The 22,398-nt window shown below is 39.7% G+C and overlaps 1 protein-coding gene and 1 non-coding gene across 3 annotated transcripts in view; both read right to left on the bottom strand.

Moving 5' to 3' along the window:
* Positions 1-22,398, bottom strand: part of EXOC4 (exocyst complex component 4) — an 843,793-nt gene that overhangs the window by 75,528 nt on the left and 745,867 nt on the right. The window lies entirely within an intron of this gene.
* On the bottom strand, positions 1,413-1,519 carry LOC133097102 (U6 spliceosomal RNA). Its single transcript, XR_009701975.1, has one exon. It is a non-coding gene; the product is annotated as a U6 spliceosomal RNA (small nuclear RNA).

Here is a 22,398-nt window from a genome sequence, read left to right as displayed (position 1 = left end):
GATTTAACTGATCAATATAACATGACAAATAATTCATATAATAACAGATTGATAAAGATCAGGCAGGAGAAGGAATGACTTGCCATTTATAACTATAACTTTCACTTTAGTTTCTTGAGTATATCCCAGGGACAGAGTAGGGACAGGGAAGTAATTTATAACATCTGGTTTCCTGGGCTGTCTAGGAATCTTGCAAAAGTACAATTTAAGACAATTCTGGCCAATCCCTACAGCCGAAGTACTTTTTCTATAAATTGTATTGCCTTTAGAAGTCACCTTGATTTCATGAGTCCACCTTCCCGAAGCCAAGACTTGGGGGTCTCTCTCTTCTATTGAAATAAAATCCCTGGCATATCGAATACTCAGCATCTCTCAAGGAAAGCCATATACTAACTGTCACGGAGAAGCAATCAGCCTAGGACATTAGGATGTCTCAAGTGGTTCCACATCCTAATATTAAGCAGACTGAAATCTGTTTAGGTCTTAAAATTAGTCAAAATTGAACTCATTCAGACCCAGAAGAGCATCTGTTTTCAAGGATGCAGCTGCTACACTTTCAATGGCAACTAACTGTGACTTCTTTAATTGATTCATAGGAGGATGTCCTTGTGCATCTGCAATATTATCTAAAATTGTTGCAATATTAGCTTCGACTAGTATCAGCTGTCATGAAAGTGATAAATTGAAAAGGGGAAGATGGTCACAGCAGGAAAAGTAAGGTTAAATCTGTGAATTCAAACTTTTTAGAAGATGGGAAAAGACAATGAAGAATGATCTCATGAGATTTTCTCACTGGAAAACCATTTAGAAGATCAAATTTTGGTACAGTCATTATTTCTGACTCCTCTTCCTATTTGTACAGATACCACATAATGATCTCTGCTTGAACCTGGGATAAAATTATTTAGTTTTCAATCTTCAGTTTTCCTATTTAGAAAATTGTGGTACTAGGACCTTCCTAACTCCTAGAGCAATGTATTATTAGATTTTGGACATAATTTTGAGATCCTTTGATGCTGTAATCTGGCACACATTATAAAAAAATAAAATTAAGGATGCTGATTAGCCTGTGACACTAAGAACTCCTGGGGCTTACAGAGTCAATGGGGGCTGTGACAGGAGACCCCCATCTAACCTCTTTTGTCTCCTTAAATACCTATGGGATATGCTACTATCAAGGCCAACACTAGGGTAGGATTTAAAAGTGTCCTACACTATAATACCACAGTTCCAAGTGGGAACTCTAATGCCAGCTAGCTCTATCCTCAGCCTTCTTAACTTCTCTGCACCACTATCCCTACTTTTTATTCATTCCCTTAAATTATTTGCAGCGTATGTATGCTAACCTTCCTCCACCCCAGTGCTCTGTACACAGTAGGCACTTATAAGTATTCTTTTTTTTTCTTTTGCTTAAAAATATGGAACGCTTCATGAACTTGCGCATCATCTTTGCGCAGGGGCCATGCTAATCTTCTCTGTATCGTTCCAATTTTAGTATATGTGCTGTCGAAGCGAGCACTGTGAGTATTCTTAAATAAATTATTTATCTATTTATGAAACCTACTGGCTTCTGGTATGGATAGGTGATCTTCACATGCTAAAGTATCTACTGTCTTATTAGCAACTAATTTGAATTTTCTTATGATAGAGATGTTCTTCCTCCTTAACTAAGCCAATTACTCCAAGCTAAAATTTCATGGTGACTCTTCTGATCACTCTTTCTCTTTCCTGAAACACATTTTTAACACCTAGCTACTCTTTGCCAACAGTCCTAGCTTTAGCCCCTATTATCAAGTCATATAGTCACTCTTTCCCACTCTCCTAACAATTTAGAACCTAGTTTTAAGTTCTTTTCTACATAAGTATAGGCCTTATCTAAGAAACATGTTTGGTAGGTTCTCTCCATTTTGCTTCCTATTTCAGAAGCAATGGTTCTTCTGTCCCCAAACAGTAACTACCTCTTTTCAGTCCCGATTACTTTAGAAATTTTGGGTTTAAACTAGCAAAGTCAATTGATTTTGAAAACCAAAATACTGACTCAAATTGCTCCTTGACCTATAAAATTATGATTGTAAAGTATGGGGACATATTGTGCATTATTCAGATTAGAACGTGTATGTACATGCATACACATGTGTATAACCAGCTCTGGAAATACAGCCTGCTCTATGAAATATCATATCCAACCAACGAATCCTTTTGTATCTCACAGCCATGCAACAAGAATGCTAAGCCTTTTCACTGCTGCTTCTGGAAGGGAGCTCTTTTTTGTCCACCCTTATAGAGGAAGAAGGGCAAATAAAAGAGATTTTTTAAAACTGTAACATGTAAACATGTTACCTCTTTTCTCACTATTAATCATAAGATGATGGGCAATATAAATTCTTAGTGTTCTTTGGAAACTCTCCCTCTCACTCCCCTTTCTCTCCTCTGAAATGTCCTATAGTCTCCTAACTATAGATAGTAACTCTTTGGGGCTGAAAAAATATGCCTGTCCCACTCACTGCCCAGCCCAATATCCCAGATTTTCAATAACATTTATTTGGGAATGTATTATTATAAGGCAAAAACAAAAACAAAACAAAACCTACACCAAAAGAACCCGAAGACCAGCTTTTACAAAGAAATTGCACTTTTGCCATTTGCAGCAACATGGATGGACCTAGAGATTATCTAAGTGAAGTAAGTCAGACAGACAAAGACAAATATCATATGATATGACTTATATGTGGGATCTAAAAAAAATTATACAAATGAAGTTATTTACAAAACAGAAATAGACTCACAGACACTTAAAACAAACTTACGGTTACCAAAGGGGAAAGGGGGGGGATAAATTAGGAGTTTTGGATTAACAGATACACACTATTATACACTATTATATATAAAATAGGTAAACAACAAGGTCCTACTGTATAGCACAGGGAACTATAGTCAATATCTTGTAATAACCTATAATGGAAAAGAATCTGAAAAAGAATATATATATATATATATATATATGAATCACTTTGCTGTACACCAGAAAGTAACACAACATTGTAAATCAACTATACTTCAATTTAAAAAAAAATAACTTGCACTTAATTTTATGGATGATGCTTAAGGGTAATTTTCATCTCTGTGAAACCATACTCTTTTCTATTGTTTCCCAAAGGAGTAAAATTTATTTTTCCACTTTTTAATCACCTCTAGAACACATTTCTTAATAACCCCAAGCCTCGTTTTCCTCATCTCTACAACTCGGAGAGTTGCTGTGAGGACCAAATGGGGAATGTGGTCCCTAACACAGCACCTGCCACAAAGCTAGGGACCGTCCCCTGAACTCTAGTAATTCTCTGCCCCCTTCTTCCGGCCTCACCACTTTCATCTTGCACTGTATTTGCCTATAGAATCCCTAGTAGATGGTGAGATCCATGACAACAAAGGCAATAACTTATTCTTCCTGGCATCTCTCATAGTCTATAGCTCTTCTTTACACTCAGCAATCATGCCTATTGAATTTAATCTTCAAGTTAAGAACAAACCAAAGAATTTCATAAATTTTTTTCCCATTATATCTTCACAATGCTGTTAACCTATGTTTTCCAAATAGTTTAGTAGCCTGTGACATTATTCTATTTCAGGGTAAGAAACTGAAGCTCCAGAAAGCCTATGAGTGTTTGAAACTGCAGAATTATGCCAAATACTGACCTATATAGGGAAAGCAAAGGAGATTTGTGTAAGGCCCATTGTGAAGAACAAATCAAAAATAAGAACCAAGGTAAAAAAAGGATAGCTGTTTCCTTAGGCTACCACAGGAGAAGAGGCCAATTCTGAGCCAACAGTTTATACTACACACCGCACAGTTCCACAGTGGGAAAATCACATCCAGTCACTCACGAAACAGTGCTTGATGGTCACAAGCTTGAGCAGGCCCTGGTCCTCCATTACATTTAGCGTTAGACTCCTATCTCCATGCAGCGCAAATGGCGCACACACATGGTTTTTACACCTTGGGAATGACAGAACAGACCTCAGTCTCTTTCAGTCCTGGGGGGAAACATTAAGATTGATTTCTCTTTTATTCCAAATAATCCTCCCTGAGGCTTGGTAAAAACCTAATCATCTACTAAAAAGGCGTGTGGTATGGCCAATTCAGGTCCTGCCAGATATGAAAGAGAAATGGGGGGAAACGTTAATGAATAGCTCCTGTCCTTCTGTTGAAAGACACTACTGTAGAGCTATCATAGATTTCCATGGACTTTGTAAGCCTTTTGTATTCCTGTAAAACCCTGCATCAAAGAGCATCTTAAAATGTTAATAAATACTTAACCAGATATTTTGGTGAAAAAATGACACAGATTTAAGTTTTAACAGAATTTTAGAGGCAAAAATATTATACAGCAAAGAGATAACGTTTATGCATGTGTTCAAACAGGATCCTTCCAGCTTTGCATTTGTAAAACTTCCAAAGAGCCTTAGGGGATGGTTTATTCACTGGGTAAATTAGAAACATTAGGTCCATTTACAAATGGTAAAACTGAACCAAACAGAAATAAAGCATGTAACCCAATATGACAGCAAAATAGTGCCACAAATAAAGACAGAACTAAAGGAGTTAAAATGAAAATCTTGTATGCCATCTCTCTTCATTTTAATTTTTTCTTTGCCTTTTTTCACGAGTTTCCTGCTCAGGCAGCTGCATCATTCATAAATTTGGGCCAAGTTGAGAAATAAACATTACCTTCTTGACTGACAGCAAGTACAACCTCACTTTTATCTTTGTAGCCCCAGCATATAAAGCAGTTTCTGGAACCAGCAGTCAAGTATCAAGTTCAATGAACTTGAAGAATGGTACAATGAAGATGGTACCCTTTGGAGACAGACCTGAGTTCAAATTCTGACTTTCTCATATACCATTTGGGTGAACTTCTCCATCACAGATTCTCCACTTGTAAAAGGAGAATCCTCATACCTACCTCATGGGATTCTGAATATTAAATGAGAAAATATATAAACACTTAGAATAGCGTTTGGCACACAAGGGCTTAATATATGGCAATTACTATTACTACTACTATTATATATTCAATAAAGATGTGTTGAATGAAAAAAATGACAAAAACCCAGTATTCTTCTCCTTTATCTACAGCTTCAGGTAAAGGAACGATTATACTAGCTTTATGCATTTAATGGCAAAACCTGATGAGCTACTATTACTGCAGAGAAAAATAGGTAGAATTCTAGAAGCACTGGTCACTCTGATCCTATTGCTATGTGGACAACACACAGACAACTGACTTAACTGCAAGACAGAGTTGACCCGGCCACCAAGCACACAGACAATCACCGAGACTAGCTGTGTAGTTGGTGACAGCTCCCTTTGAAGCAAGCTGGAAGTAAGAAATATGGAGAGAATTAATTTGCTAACACACAGTGCAGGGCTTGCAGATGTAAATCTTGCTAAGAGAATTTCTACTCCATGAGGACAAGCGTGGCCACTTCTCCAGGACGCAGTAAAAATAACAGTTAAGTAGCTCCCCTTTAATTTCTCTTGGGTCAGATATTCCCTGTGCGGGCTAAATTGACGAATGGGTGCCACACACCTATTGACTAATGCCTTGTGAAGGTTCATAATATACAGCCATATTTCTGTCTTTATACATTAGTAACACATGAATACTGTTCACACATCCATTCTGGTCTTGCCATATAATCCCTAGGATAATTAACAGTTCACAGAGATGCTTCCAGAATCAACTTTCTAAAAACCAAAAGATTAATCATCTGTTTTTACACCAGTTAAGGGTAAGCTACATAGAGAAGCAATCATTTATCTATCAGGTGATTATATAATTTCAGGATATTGCCTGAAAATCTAAATAATTTTATTTCCTGAAGTAAAAGAATATGGTTCTCATATTAATTATGAACCTGATTTTTCTATCTACCACAACACTTCTTTGGGGTTAACTACCTATGTTTAGGCTCAGAAAGTAGTGGTTAAATTCTGACTCAACCACTTGACTCAACTCAACTGAATAACCTTGGTCAAACTGTGAAAACTTTGAATTGGAGCAGTTACTGTTTCAGCCTCCAAAGGTCTTTGTAAGGATTCAATGATATAAAACACATAAAGCTTTCAGAACAATGTTTAGTACATAGTAAGGGCTCAGTAAATCTATGCTATTATTGTTGGATCTCCTAGTGGGAACTCTGGAAGACTGAAACTCCTAGACTCATCTCCTTACTCATCAAAACACCTTGCAAAAAACCAGACAGCTGTGGGCTTAGTTGTTCCTGTGGTTAACGGACAGAAAGGAAATGACATGTTGAGATATTAAGACATTCAAACTGTATAAACTCATGACATTTTGACCTTAAAATAAGGAACTGCAAAGGTCTGAGAACACTACAGAATTCTCTCAATGTTCAAATCAGTGGAGACATGCAGGAGGAAAAAAAGGATTCAGGGTGGCAGGCTTAAATTTGCTCTTTTCATCCACAAAAGGGGGAGAATGATTTTCTTCAGGGCTGCAAATCCAGTAAAAGAGGGCATTTCAGGCAGGCATGAGCAGGTGGTAGTTTGGTGGGAAAGCAAGGAATGACACTCAAAAGCAGCTTGGGAGGAGATCAAGTAGTCTTTCTCACCTTATTTTGAGGGAGGAATGACAAGGATCTCTCTTTTCAAGAAAAGGATGTCCCCAGTACTTGATTCTTTAGCAAAGTGAACTTGGGTGTTATCTTAGGAGTTCAAAAGGATATTCAAAAAAGCTTTGAAACTGTGTTTTTGCGAGATCAGGTCTTCCTTACTCACATAGGGCTGGAAAGGTAATATTTATATTTATATTTTGAATTAGCATTTATTTCATGGTCACAGTTTATTTTCCCTCCTGCCAAAGGCACTATGAGGAGAGAGAAGAAATACACATGAGTATGTGTCCATGTGGTAGAGGTAAGGGAGTAATGATGATGAATCCATATAGACTCTGAAATTTTGACCTGAAATGATAGAAATTGCGATTTCACTTGAAGAGACTGAAATTGCGTTATAAATTATATCAATATGCACATAAAGACACTGACAAGTCAGGTCTTCTATTAAGGCTAAAACAGCTGAATCAGGCTTATTTCGGAAAGATGATTTCTATATTTACCACCATAGGAGACTTGTTATTTTATTCGCTTTCTTGGGACTTGTTATTTTATTCGCTTTCCCTTTGATATCACCCTAGATTAAATTTACTATAGAAAGTGAGATGGGCAAATACTCTGTGCCCTTGTCTGCTGTCATCTTGGCATCTTCCCCAGCCCCTTTCCTGGAAGCACAGGAATGACATTTTCCAACTTCTTGCCAGTAGGGTTTGGAGTTTAGATTCTGCCAGTGAGAGGCACTCCCGAAAGACGTGGAAGGCGAAAAGAAAGGGAGGGCATCATGCTCCTCTTGCAGTGGGAGAAAGATGCTCAAGCAGATGGCAAATAAGAGGCTTGCGGCAGCTTCCCGGAGAGCTTCTGCAACAGCTGCTTCCTGACTGCAGGCAGGTGAAACCACTGGCGCAGTTCCTGTATTTCTTCATTTCCCCACAAGCCAGCCGCTAGTTTTCCTTGCTCTTTGCTTCCTTCCAACTATTTTCTAAGCCCTTTTAGCAATTTTTAAAGCATCTAATTCCTTGTATTCAATTCCCTCTTGCTTGAAATCCCTAAAATGGCTTCTGTTTTCCTGACTGAGCCCTGATGAATAAATATAACCTTCTGCTCATGAGATATTTCTGAGCTATGGCAACTCAGATCTCAGAGCACATTTGGAGCAGGAAGGAGTGGGATGAAGGGTCACCAAGAATCCCTGGGCCACCCTTCAATGGCATGTCGTAACCCCTGAGGCGAGGATTTTCAGGATGTGCTCCATAGCGTTCCTAATCTCCCAATCTCCATTCTCTCGCTTTTGCCCTCCTCCGCCTCCATCGGAGAAGCTCCTCTTTCATTCGTTACCCATTAAGATTTGGCAGGACAAGTCTGCTGCCAAAAGAGCTGTTTGCAAACCACTGCCCTTGAAGAGGAAGGATCTGGTCACAAGCAAACAACGTCCCACTGTACTGCAACCTCCGAGTGCCAGCCAAACATTTAAATTATGGGACAAAGGGATAAAGGCCCAACATTTAAATTATGGCACAACTCCTATAGAATGGGGATGAGTGGCAGGAAGAGCTATATAAGTAATAAAAATAATATTTACCTGGAAACAAACGACTTGCTTTCTCTTTATCATTTTAGTTACACGAACTGTAGGATAATTTTTTTGGTACTTACTGAGTACTGAACAAATTATAAATTGCTCTCATTCTGACTAATGCCTGCCAAGATTCCCTTGCAAAGTAGATTCAATCTTCCCTTCAGGAAATGTTTCACAGAACCATTTTGCTGTATAATTTTTCAGAAAACTGTGCCATGGGGTTTTCTGCAGTTTTCTAAAGAAATCACAGATTAAAGGTATAGGCTCAACAAAGTAGACTTCTTTATTTTCTTTTCTTTATTTATTTTTGGCTGCATTAGGTCTTCGTTGCTGCGCGCGGGCTTCCTCTAGTTGCAGCGAGCGGGGGCTACTCCTCCATGCGGTGCGCGGGCTTCTCATTGCGGTGGCTTCTCTTGTTGCGGAGCACGGGCCCTAGGCGCCCGGGCTTCAGTAGTTGTGGCACACAGGCTTAGCTGCTTCGTGGCATGTGGGATCTTCCCAGACCAGGGATCGAACCCATGTCCCCTGCCTTGGTAGGCGGATTCTTAATCACTGCGCCACCAGGGAAGTCCCTAGACTTTTTATCTTAGCGAAGTCACTCAGTTTGGAGCTGCTTTCAATGACTATATAAAAGCTTCGGCTTCATACTGAGGTATCTTCTAAAATATTCCATGTCCGTGAGAACACTTAGTATGTAGCAACTTCTGGGATCCATGGTTTGGATCACCGGCCCTTTGGCAACCAGGTTAAAGGCCTGAGGTTTAGAAGGAACCATCTAGGTATTGACCCATAAAGGCTTAGATCTCTTTGTTCTTAGGCTATTCATCAGAACACTCACTTTTAAAAAGTGAATAACATTCTTAAATTTTTACATCTTCCTCTGTTGGACTGACTAATAGAATTTCATGTTCAGAGAAACAACAAGTGATTTTGGTAAATCTTGGTTTGATAAAACATAAGAGCTAAGTTGAAAAACATATTCACATCTATTTGGAAATTAAACATACACATTTGAGATTGTGGCTAGACTTGTCCCTGCCCACTAACTAGACAAATATATGCACAGTGCCCCATTCTCTCCATTATAAATCCTGTCCAGTCTCTTTTGGTGGCTCTTGGGCAGCTATGATGCTTTTCTTTGCCTCCTGTGGACCCATGTTGGCTCCTGTCAGCCATCACATTCTTTTCTAGGTGCTAACAATCATATCAGTTCTAGGGATCATTGTCAAACTTTTGTCTATAGTTTCTAGAATTTCTTCAGCTTTCACTGTTTTAAGAATAGGCATATCTGCTGTAGTCTGGTGTTCTGTCGTATTTTACATGCTCCACATTTCCTCAAATTCAGCAAGTTTCCTTAAACACCCTAAGATAATATATTTGAACTCCACTTTGGAAGACAGATGCCACCTGATGCTTTCCTCACAACTGTTTCTTACCACGAGTTGCCCTACCCTTTCGTTGGAAGAACAGTCCCCAAAGTAAGACAGAAACAAAAGAGGAATAGAGTAGTTGTGCTTTCTATTAATGACCTTCACTACTTTACTAATTGTGGGCCTATTCATTTCCTGTTTTCTGTGCCTAAACATCCTCAGCATCTCTAATGACCAGCAAGTCATTCTGGGTTTTGCCTCCCTGACTCTTTACCTAAAGGCTCACCTTACATTTCGTGTGCCTGCTATGCACTCACCTATGATTCTTCTATGTGATCTAATCAGAGAGCTCTCTGGATGCTGTACAACAGTGCGGTGGTTAAAAGTACAGACTGTGGAGGCATACTGAGGAAGTTCAAATTCTGGTCCACCACTTGATAACTTAATAGCTATGTGTCCTTAGGTAAGTAATTTCACCTCTCTGTGCCTCAGTTTCCCGGTATGTAAAAAATGGGAATAACTACGGTATCTACTTCATGGGTTATTGTGAGGATTAAGTGTGTGTGTGTGTGTATTTTAAAAATACACCTTGGCACAGAGTGTGTTTGATATTATTATTTTTTGTTGAAATTACATAGCATTATATGGTTCAAATTTTACATTGTATAATCTCCCACCCCTCAATCATGAACTATATTTATATTCCCTTTGATAGATTCTAACCATTGGATGACATCTATATTTTTTTTCCAAATCTCTGAAAATGTGTTTCACTTTCTTCACTGTGTGAACTCTGATTTGGTAACATTCTCCAAAGACTATTATAATTTTTACTTTTTAAATTTTCTTCTTTTTGGTCAGAATTAAGTACAGAATATTTAGTCTCCATATTTTTCCCTCTTGAGAAGGAAAATCATCTAAAAGACAAGTCGAGAACTTACATCTCAGCCTATTTTAGTTGAATTAGACTTCTGAAAACATCAAGCTAATTGAAACCTCCCATCACGACTATCAGCATATCGATGTCATAATTGTATCAAGAAAGCATCATCCATAGCCTGTATCTCACTGAGTGGTCTGTAGTATACTTTTATAACAATATTACTTGCTGCTTCTTTTTATGTTTCTTTCACTCTTCAACTGAATGTTATTTCTAACCTCTCCTCAGAGAGGTGAATTTTCATAAAATATTTCTCTCATGTTACCTATTAGCAAGGATGGTTGCTAAACAATTGTGATTTCTTCCATATGAGATACAGAACTCAACATAGATGCAGAAGAATTTCTACAGGGTTTTAATTTCCTTGGGCACCACAAATGGTCCATTTTGTATTGTGCCATTATTTTACATGAAAGCACTGTACATACAGCAAAGATGTTTATAAGTAACTGCAAAATCAGTAGTAGAGTCAATTCCCAATGAAACTTATACAGGATCCCACATTTTAATTTTAGTTGGTAGCGTTACCCTCTTCCTTCATTAAGCCATTCACAAGAACCATTGTTGTGACACCAACAATAATAAGTTGAGTTACCTTAGGGGTATTCAGAAGTTTATTGCCCAGTGTGGGCATTACCTCTGAACCCTTCTAGGTTATTTATCTTACAATTATCTTAACATGCTTATAATTCTACATGTTAACCCTGTTTCACTCTTATCTCCCAACATGGGGCAAACACAGGGCATGAAAAAAAATGACATTTGAATGAGTCCATTTTGCAACATCTAGCAGGTCTGCTAGGAAAATAATAATCATCGTCATCATCATCATCATCATCTAATAACAATGATCATCATCACCATCTAAGACTAAATTTGTGTATTACAGATCAATTACTACTAATACAATTATCTCTACAATGAAAGAAATTTCTATGAATCAGTCAATTGAGTATATATCCTAAGGAGAATTTTATACAATAAAGTTCTAGTTCAACTAAATCATCTGGATATTCTTCTTCAGTTGCTTGTATTTAGATGTAAGCTGTACTACACATGCATGATGTGCAGGTAGAGTTTCACTTTAACTTCTGGCCCTGTCTGGCAGAGCTAATTCCACATCCTGGCGCAAAGCTTAGCACAGCCATAGTTCACCCAGGTGTATAGACAAGGAACCTGGAAAGGCCTCGGATGCCTCTTTCTCCTGCACTTTCTCTTTCCTATATCTAACTAGGAAGGCCTGCTGATCATTCTTCCGTAATCTCTAAATCCAACCTCCCTGTCTCCATCGTGGTTCAGGTTTTCACCATCACCCGTTTTTTTTTTTTTTTATCTAGTATCTTTTCTTTAAATTTATTTATTTATTTTTGGCTGCTTTGGGCCTTCGCTGCTGTGCGCTGGCTTTCTCTAGCTGCGGCAAGTGGGGGCCACTCTTCGCTGCGGTGTGCAGGTCTCTCATTGCGGCCGCCTCTCCCGCTGCAGAGCACGGGCTCTAGGCGCGCGGGCTTCACCAGTTGTGGCAGGCGGGCTCAGTGGATATGGTTCACGGGCTCTAGAGCGCAGGCTCGGTAGTCGTGGCACACGGGCTTAGTTGCTCCACGGCATGTGGGATCTTCCCAGACTAGGGCTCGAACCCGTGTCCCCTGCACTGGCAGGCAGATTCCTAGCCATTGCACCGCCAGGGAAGTCCTATCACCCATATTAATGTAGCAGGTTTCTAACTAATCTCTTTGCCTCAAGAATTATTCCTCTGTAGTCTTGCTGAAGAAATCACTCCAAAACCCCATCTGACCATCTCTCTACGTCTAAAATCTTTCAATATCTTGGGATTTCCCTGGTGGTCCAGGGGCTAAGACTCTGCACTCCCAGTGCAGGGGGCCCGGGTTCGATCCCTGGTCAGGGAACTAGATCCCACATGCCGTAACTAAGAGTTCACATGCCGCAACTAAAAGATCCCTCATGCTACAACGAAGATCCCGCACGCAGCAGCTAAGACCCTGTGCAGCCGAATAAATAAATAAATATTAAAAAATAAATAAATAAAATAAAATGTTTCAATATTGTCTTCCAAATAAAATCCCAGCTGACCTTTGCCCCATCTCTAGTTTCATGGTTGTTGCTCCCCTACTGTGAACCTCATGTTCCAGCCCTGTGGAGTATCTGAATTACCCTGAACTCACCATACTTTCTTTCACATCATAGCCTTTTCTCCTCCCCTCCCCATCCCTTCTTGGTTTTTCCTCCATAAAATGCCCTTCTGTCTGGTGAATTACTATTTAATCATTTAAGATCCAGATCAGCTGCCACCTTCTCCAGAAAGCCTTCTCTGATATTTATATTCTCCTTTAAAATGTGTACTTTATATATTCCCATAGTATGTTGCCGAATCACGATATGGTGTAATTACTTTCATGCCTGTCTCTTCCATGACTTATAAATCCCCTGCAGGCAGAGGTTGGGTCTTGTTTATTCATGTCCCCAGGGCCCAGCACATAGCTGGCACTGTGTTATTTGTTAAACCAAGGTGATCCATAAATATTTACCGAATGAATGAATATCTTTCCTGATGGCTCCATGAGATAGCGCTTCACTGATCTAGTAAATTAAACCAGATAAATTTTTTATTTATCCAATAGAAATTAACTATTGGATAAATTCAATAGAACACATGATTTATGAATCCTTGTCTATACCTGTAACCATTGTGACTCTCGAGCTAATTGACCATGTGCCTTTTTGCCTCCTCAGTAGGGGACGCCTACCGGAGAAGATGGATGGAGGGTGCAGCAGCTGGCAAAACCGGGGAACACGACAGAACAGTCAGAGGTCAAAGGCAAAAACAGAGGAAAGCCAAATTAGTTTTGTAAGGAATACACTTCCAGTCCTTCCTTATTCTCTGCAATTCAAAAAACCCGTAACACACAGAATCACAAGAAGTCCCCTAATACAGAGAGTGAAAATCTGTAAATTTTTGCATTTGCAGTGTTCATCTAAGACTTGCTTTATTTAAACATAAAGACATATGAATAATACTCCCTCTGCACATCCTACCACAGTATACTTTCAAACATGCTTTGATGGGTAGAAGACCTAAATAGACATTTCTCCAAAGAGATATACAGGTTGCCAACAAACACATGAAAGGATGCTCAACATCACTAATCATTAGAGAAATGCAAATGAAAACTACAATGAGGTATCACCTCACACCAGTCAGAATGGCCATCATCAAAAAATCTACAAACAATAAATGCTGGAGAGGGTGTGGAGAAAAGGGAACCCTCTTGCACTGTTGGTGGGAATGTAAATTGACACAGCCACTATGGAAAACAGTTTGCAAGTTCCTTCAAAAACTAAAAATAGAACTACCATACGACCCAGCAATCCCACTACTGGGCATATACCCTGAGAAAACCATAATTCCAAGAGAGTCATGTACCACAATGTTCATTGCAGCACTATTTACAATAGCCAGGACATGGAAGCAACCTAAGTGTCCATCGACAGATGAATGGATAAAGAAGATGTGGCACATATATACAATGGAATATTACTCAGTTATAAAAAGAAACGAAATTGAGTTATTTGTAGTGTGGTGGATGGACCTAGAGTCTGTCAAACAGAGTGAAGTAAGTCAGAAAAACAAATACCGTATGCTAACACATATATATGGAATCTAAAAGAAAAAAAATAAAGGTTCTGATGAACCTAGGGACAGGACAGGAATAAAGATGCAGACGTAGAGAATGGACCTGAGGACACGGGGAGGGGGGAAGGGTAAGCTGGGACGAAGTGAGAGAGTAACACTGACATATATACACTACCAAATATAAAACAGATAGCTAGTGGGAAGCAGCTGCATAGCACAGGGAGATCAGCTCAGTGCTCTGTGACCACCTAGAGGGGTGGGATAGGGAGGGTTGGAGGGAGACACAAGAGGGAGGGGATACAGGGATACATGTATACATACAGCTGATTCACTTTGTTATACAGTAGAAACTAACACAACATTGTAAAGCAATTATACTCCAATAAAGATGTAAATAAATAAATAAATAGAAAGAAAAAACATGCTTTGAACTTAAGCAATTCTGATATTTCAAGTTTGTTAAAATGTCGTTATACTTCTTTTATTAGGTAAGGAAGCAACTTAAATGATAAGAAAGAGAAAAAGAGGACTTTCTAATCCAGAAATTAGAACACATGTCCAAGACTCACCAAAATGGATTTTTTAGAAGGAAATAAAGCACTACAGATGAATGATTGCTAAAAAAATCTGTCATATGAGGAAGTGGAAATCACAGATGGACAGACTCGTGCTGCACAGTGAGGGGTGCTGCAGAGTGAGGACAGAATTTGAGAAGAACAAAGTTAGAGAAGCAGAGTAAAATGTCTTTCTAGTTTAATGAAAAGTAATGTGGCTCCGAGATCAATACCCTAGCTCTGTCACTGGCTAAGCATAGTTCACACTGTTTTGCTTCAGGTTTTCCATCTGTAAAATGGGAACAAAGATGGTGCTTTCTAGTTAGCTCAGAACATGGCTGTGGGGATTAACCAATGGATGACTGCAGTCTAAGTTACAAATGTGTAGTGCTAGAGAGGTTCTGCTGGGGACACAGAAGGAAGTCAAAGAGAAAGGAAGAAAAATTTTAAATACACAGAGTAACTCAGAGCTCCTTGGGTACCCCTGGCGTGCTCACTTCAACGAAGACAGGAGGGATGCCCAACGAAGCTCAGAGAGTGGCATAAGCTCACTGAGACGAGCTGTGATCGGCAGACCTGACCACGCTCCCCCCCCAGCTCAGCGGACACGAATGCGGGGGAGCGCCTGGGCTGCCACTGGTGAGGAGGAGCCAGCTGAACACTTAACTAGCTTTTCATTTTGTGAATTGACAGCCTTCGTGGCGTGTGTACTCCAACCAGTAAGAAACTGTCTCCCTAGAACTGCCTGGGGTACTCCTCTCTGCCTCTGCAAGAAGGCATACATTTCACATGGAAACTGTAGCACTTTTAAGGAGGCAATAACTCTTCCAAAAAGTTTGTTTTCAGTGAGTTTGTGCAAACATCATGCCTTAAGAAAACGTACTCCCTTCCTCCTTCTTTCCTTCTTCCCTTCCCTTCTTTCCTTTCTCTCTTTCTGCATCTTACAAAAATTAAAGAAAAAAGAGGCAAAACAATTCTCCATAAGATTTTATAGACAGATATATCTGATTTATATAAGAGCCCAGATATGAGCTGGGAATATTTTTTAAAAACCCACAACTCTGAAGCCCTATTAGTCCTCTACAACAATAAAGAGAAATCAATCTTTTACTAGTCAAGCCTTGCACATTAACCCTGATGACCAGGTTTCTCCATTTGCCAAGGTCCTCTCTAAACCTTGTCTCCCCTGCAGAGTTCCAAAGCCAGGCCTGGGCCTCTGAGGCACATCATCGTATTACATTTCTCTGGGGTTTGTAACCACTGTAGTTCACAAAGGACTACACAGTTAGGGCCTAGGTTCTCTTTTCAGCCTTTAACCAGCCTCTCCACAGGTGGTTCTTAGGAAAGACGGGTCTGGGGAAGGCCATTTAGAAACTAGAGTCTTCCTTCTGGTGGTGGTTGTTTGCTCTATGGCTGACAATCTTGAACCAGTGAAGTGTAGACTGATAAAACTAAGTTTAAAAGCCTGAGAGAAAAATATGGCTGTTTATTCAACTTAGCTGGTTTTCTGTTTTAATATAAAAAGTTAGTATCAGGGAGACTGTATTGTATTCTGTCATAAAGAACAAGATGAGGCCAGAAGACCTGAGTTCTATGACTGGTTCTTTTACTGATTTTTCTAAGGGAGCTTTGGATTTATTTTCTTCCCCAAAGATTTATATACTGCCGATTTTCCTAAGAACTTGTTCTTTCTCATATATTCTCTCATATTAGAGTTGCAGATTTTAATTGAAAAGATTTCACAGGGGCGAACAGACATAATAAAAACAATCTCATAAAATATATAAGACAGGCTGCTATTTCTAAACTTACTCTTAACATTCATCCCTACAAGTCGAGCTACCCCTTTATTCTTTTCTCCATAATCTTCGATATTTCCTAGGTGACTGTGTTAAAAATAAAACAAAACCTCTGCATAATTGAACCATGTATCTGCATTCATGTCTTATGTAGATAACGGCCCCACTAGGCTCTAAGGCCCCAAATGGCCTGGACCCTGGATCTTCTGTTCACCATTGAATACCCTTCCCCAGGCCTGGGCACAGACTGAAGGGACAGAAGGTTTGGTGTCAATTTCATCCTCCTCTTTCCCTTCATGGGAATTCTCATCTCTTTCTTTTTTGATACTTTAATATAATGGATTCCTCTCTAATAATTTAAGTATAAAATCGGTCTTTTCCCAAAATCCTTGACACTAATTATCCCCGTTTGATGCCCACGGCTTTCACTATTTGTCACTTTCTTTAAACTCCTTGCCTTACTTGTGAGAAATGCTTCTGAGTGCTGGCACTTCTTTTGCCCCTGGACTGTCTGTAGTCTAAAGAGAAGTTCCTAAGAGTTCAAAATTCCTGTGTTCCACTATGGACCATATTTTGTAGTTTATTATATCGCAACAGTATATAAGGGAGGCTGACGGTTTTCTTGTTGGTCAATTGGCATTTATTAAACACTTAGAGTACACTCTAAAATGTGCTCTAAACCTGAAAGGCATTCCCAGAGCTGGTTCTTTTTAAAAAAAAAAAGTCTGAGCCCTTTAAATATTGAAGGACCCACTCCCCCACAAAACGGGAGCCCCATGACAACCTTTTGGGGATATCTGATGTAGGGGAGTCCGACCAGGCACAAAGGCAGGGAGTGATTAGCTGGGGCCACTTGGCAAAGTGGAGGAACCAGGGGAAGTGGTCACAGGCTGTGGTGCTGGCTCCTCACGGAATCATCTCTTTGTTTGTATGATGCCTGCCACCTTAGCATCGCAAAGCCATTCCTACATGTACCGCATGTGAAAACATATTGAAAGCCTCTTTGGATCACAATACATCTGTTCTAAGAGGCTGAATGAGTGATGCCAGGGGAACATTAACTCAGAATTTCCTAACTCGAGTGCAATTAAAATCTCAGCCACAGTACGGAATTAATGTAGCCCTTTGCATTTTAAATACATATTTTAATTAAATGACACCCATCTGTAGAATATGAGACTGCATTTTTATTGAGGATTGCAAATGATATAATCTGTTCCTATGAAGCGTAAATGGCTTGGTTCATGTTTCCAGAAACCTCCAAAGAATTATATAGATCTGGCATAAGCACATGTGGTGACACTCAATTTTGTTTAAATTTAAATCTGTTTAACTTTCGTGATGTGTTGTTTGTGTGATAAGATTTAGATTATGTACAAAAGTGACAGAAAATAAGAGCACAGCCCTTTCAACGTCTTGGACCATTTCTCCGGAGAGTCTGTCAAAGGAAACACAGGGTCAAGGGCGGTGCATCTCAGCCCCAGCTAGAGCCATCTGGTCACGGTGATAATCTTTTAACTCATTTAACCAAATGAGAAGTTTCACCTAGGTAAAAGATATGTTAATGAGCCTAACTACTAAATTACAGACAGGACAGCTACCTGGGAGCTGCACAATTATTTGTGACAGAAATGATTTGGGGTAGGTGTAAAGTTTCTCAGGAAACTGAACTGCACCAACAAGAAGTAGAGAGCAAATGCACCCTTTTCTCTCTAGAGTATGTTTGTTTCAGATTTCTTTTTTTTTTTTTTTTCCTACCTGTATTTCCACATTAAGTACATTCTTCAAGAAGATGAAGCCCTAGAGGAGGCAGGAGGTAACCTGGGTTCTACATCTGGCTGTGGCTCCACGTTGATTGGTGACCACGCCAGAGTCAGCCAGCTGGCACTCAGTTTCCTTGTCCATCAACTGCAAGTGGATGGCGAAGTGGTGTTGAGATGAAGAGTGGGGGTACTTGGGTCTGATGGTACAGATTTAAATCGTGCCTCCATCAATCTCTGTTACCTCTCTCGGCCTCAACTTTGTCCTGTAAGAAGTGAGGATAACTACCACCGCCCTCACAGGTTGCTGTAAGGACTAGATGAGATAGCACAGTGGAGACCTTAGAACAGGGCCTGCCTCATTCTTGGTTGGTGTTCAACAAATGTCAGCTACAACTGCAAGCGAAATGTCAGGATTCACTCTTGGGAAACCTGGGAATCACACTGTCCTAGGTTCCAGTCCTGGCTTTGCCACTTACTACCCCTGCATGCTTGTAGAGAAGTTACTCAATCTTTTGAACCTTATTTTTATCATCTGCAAAATAGAGACAACAATGCTTACTATATTAGTTTCCTATTGCTACTGTGACAAATTACTACAAATGTAGTAGTTTAAAACAACACAGAGGGAGGAGAAACCAAGATGGTGGAGTAGAAGGACGTGCTCTCACTCCCTCTTGAGAGAACACCAGAATCACAACTAGCTGCTGGACAATCATCGACAGGAAGACACTGGAACTCACCAAAAAAGATACCCCACATCCAAAGACAAAGGAGAAGCCACAATGAGACGGTAGGAGGGGCGCAATCACAGTAAAATCAAATCCCATAACTGCTGGGTGGGTGACTCACAGACTGGCGAACACTTATACCACAGAAGTCTGCCCACTGGAGTGAAGGTTCTGAGCCCCACGTCAGGCTTCCCAACCTGGGGGTCTGGCAACGGGAGCAGGAATTCATAGAGAATCAGACTTTGAAGCCTAGTGGGAATTGATTGCAGGACTTCGACAGGACTGGGGGAAACAGAGACTCCACTCTTGGAGGGCGCACACAAAATAGTGTGCGCATCGGGACCCAGGGGAAGGAGCAGTGACCCCGGGGGAGACTGAACCAGACCTACCTGCTAGTGTTGGAAGGTCTCCGGCAGAGGCAGGGGGTGGCTGTGGCTCACTGTGGGGACAAGGGCACTGGCAGCAGAAGTTCTGGGAAGTACTCTTTGGTGTGAGCCCTCCCAGAGTCTGTCATTAGCCCCACCAAAGAGCACAGGTAGGCTCCAGTGTTGGGTTGCCTCAGGCAAAACAACCAACGGGGAGGGAACCCAGCCCCACCCATCAACAGTCAAGTGGATTAAAGTTTTACTGAGCTCTGACCACCACAGCAACAGTCAGCTCTACCCACCACCAGAGCCTCCCATCAAGCCTCTTAGATAGCCTCAACCACCAGAGGGCAGACAGCAGAAGCAAGAAAAACTATAATCCTGCAGCCTGTGGAACAAAAACCACATTCATAGAAAGATAGACAAGATGAAAAGGCAGAGGGCTATATACCAGATGAAGGAACAAGACAAAACCCCAGAAAAACAACTAAATGAAGTGGAGATAGGCAACCTTCCAGAAAAAGAATTCAGAATAATGATAGTGAAGATGATCCAGGACCTCGGAATAAGAATGGAGGCAAAGATCGAGAAGATGCAAGAAATGTTTAACAAAGACCTAGAAGAATTAAGGAACAAACAGAGATGAACAATACAATAACTGAAATGAAAACTACACTAGAAGGAATCAATAGCAGAATAACTGAGGCAGAAGAACAGATAAGTGACCTGGAAGACAGAATGGTGGAATTCACTGCTGCAAAACAGACTAAAGAAAAAAGAATGAAAAGAAATGAAGACAGCCTAAGAGACCTCTGGGACAACATTAAACGCAACAACATTCGCATTATAGGGGTCCCAGAAGGAGAAGAGAGAGAGAAAGGACCAGAGAAAATATTTGAAGAGATTATAATCGAAAACTTCCCTAACATGGGAAAGGAAATAGCCACCCAAGTCCAGGAAGCTCAGCGAGTCCCATACAGGATAAACCCAAGGAGAAACACGCCAAGACACATAGTAATCAAATTGGCAAAAATTAAAGACAAAGAAAAATGATTGAAAGCAGCAAGGGAAAAATGACAAATAACATACAAGGGAACTCCCATAAGGTTAACAGCTGATTTCTCAGCAGAAACTCTACAAGCCAGAAGGGAGTGGCATGATATACTTAAAGTGATGAAAGGGAAGAACCTACAACCAAGATTACTCTACCCAGCAAGGATCTCATTCAGATTTGATGGAGAAATCAAAAGCTTTACAGACAAACAAAAGCTAAGAGAATTCAGTACCACCAAACCAGCTCTACAACAAATGCTAAAGGAACTTCTCTAAGTGGGAAACACAAGAGAAGAAAAGGACCTACAAAAACAAACCCAAAACAATTAAGAAAATGGTCATAGGAACATACATATCGATAATTACCTTAAACGTGAATGGATTAAATGCTCCAACCAAAAGACACAGGCTTGCTGAATGGATACAAAGACAAGACCCATATATATGCTGTCTACAAGAGACCCACTTCAGACCTAGGGACACATACAGACTGAAAGTGAGGGGATGGAAAAAGATATTCCATGCAAATGGAAATCAAAAGAAAGCTGGAGTAGCTATACTCATATCAGATAAAATAGACTTTAAAATAAAGAATGTTACAAGAGACAAGGAAGGACACTACATAATAATCAAGGGATCAATCCAAGAAGAAGATATAACAATTATAAGTATATATGCACCCAACATAGGAGCACCTCAATACATAAGGCAACTGCTAACAGCTATAAAAGAGGAAATCGACAGTAACACAATAATAGTGGGGGATTTTAACACCTCACTTACACCAATGGACAGATCATCCAAAATGAAAATAAATAAGGAAACAGAAGCTTTAAATGACACAATAGACCAGATAGATTTAATTGATATTTATAGGACATTGCAACCAAAAACAGCAGATTACACTTTCTTCTCAACTGCGCACGGAACATTCTCCAGGATAGATCACATCTTGGGTCACAAATCAAGCCTCAGTAAATTTAAGAAAATTGAAATCATATCAAGCATCTTTTCTGACCACAACGCTATGAGATTAGAAATCAATTAAAGATACTACAAAAAAAGAAAATTACAGACCAATATCACTGATGAATATAGATGCAAAAATCCTCAACAAAATACTGGCAAACAGAATCCAACAGCACATTAAAAGGATCATACACCATGATCAAGTGGGATTTATCCCAGGGATGCAAGGATTCTTCAATATACGCAAATCAATCAATGTGATACACCATATTAACAAATTGAAGAATAAAAACCATATGATCATCTCAATAGATGCAGAGAAAGCTTTTGACAAAATTCAACACCCATTTATGATAAAAACTCTCTAGAAAGTGGGCATAGAGGGAACCTACCTCAACATAATAAAGGCCATATACGACAAACCCACAGCAAACATCATTCTCAACGGTGAAAAACTGGAAGCATTTCCTCTAAGATCAGGAACGAGACAAGGATGTCCACTCTCACCACTATTATTCAACATAGTTTTGGAAGTCCTAGCCATGGCAATCAGAGAAGAAAAAGAAATAAAAGGAATACAAATTGGAAAAGAAGAAGTAAAACTGTCACTGTTTGAGGATGACATGATACTATACATAGAGAATCCTAAAAATGCCACCAGAAAACTACTAGAGCTAACCAATGAATTTGGTAAAGTTGCAGGATACAAAATTAATGCACAGAAATCTCTTGCATTCCTATACACCAATGATGAAAAATCTGAAAGAGAAATTATGGAAACACTACCATTTACCACTGCAACAAAAAGAATAAAATATCTAGGAATAAACCTACCTAGGGAGACAAAAGACCTGTATGCAGAAAACTATAAGACACTGATGAAAGAAATTAAAGATGATACGAACAGGTGGAGAGATATACCATGTTCTTGGATTGGAAGAATCAATATTGTGAAAATGACTATACTACCCAAAGCAATCTACAGATTCAATGCAA

Source organism: Eubalaena glacialis, chromosome 8 (assembly GCF_028564815.1).
Source record: "Eubalaena glacialis isolate mEubGla1 chromosome 8, mEubGla1.1.hap2.+ XY, whole genome shotgun sequence".
NCBI lineage: Eukaryota > Metazoa > Chordata > Mammalia > Artiodactyla > Balaenidae > Eubalaena > Eubalaena glacialis.
This window is presented reverse-complemented; position numbering and strand designations above follow the sequence as displayed.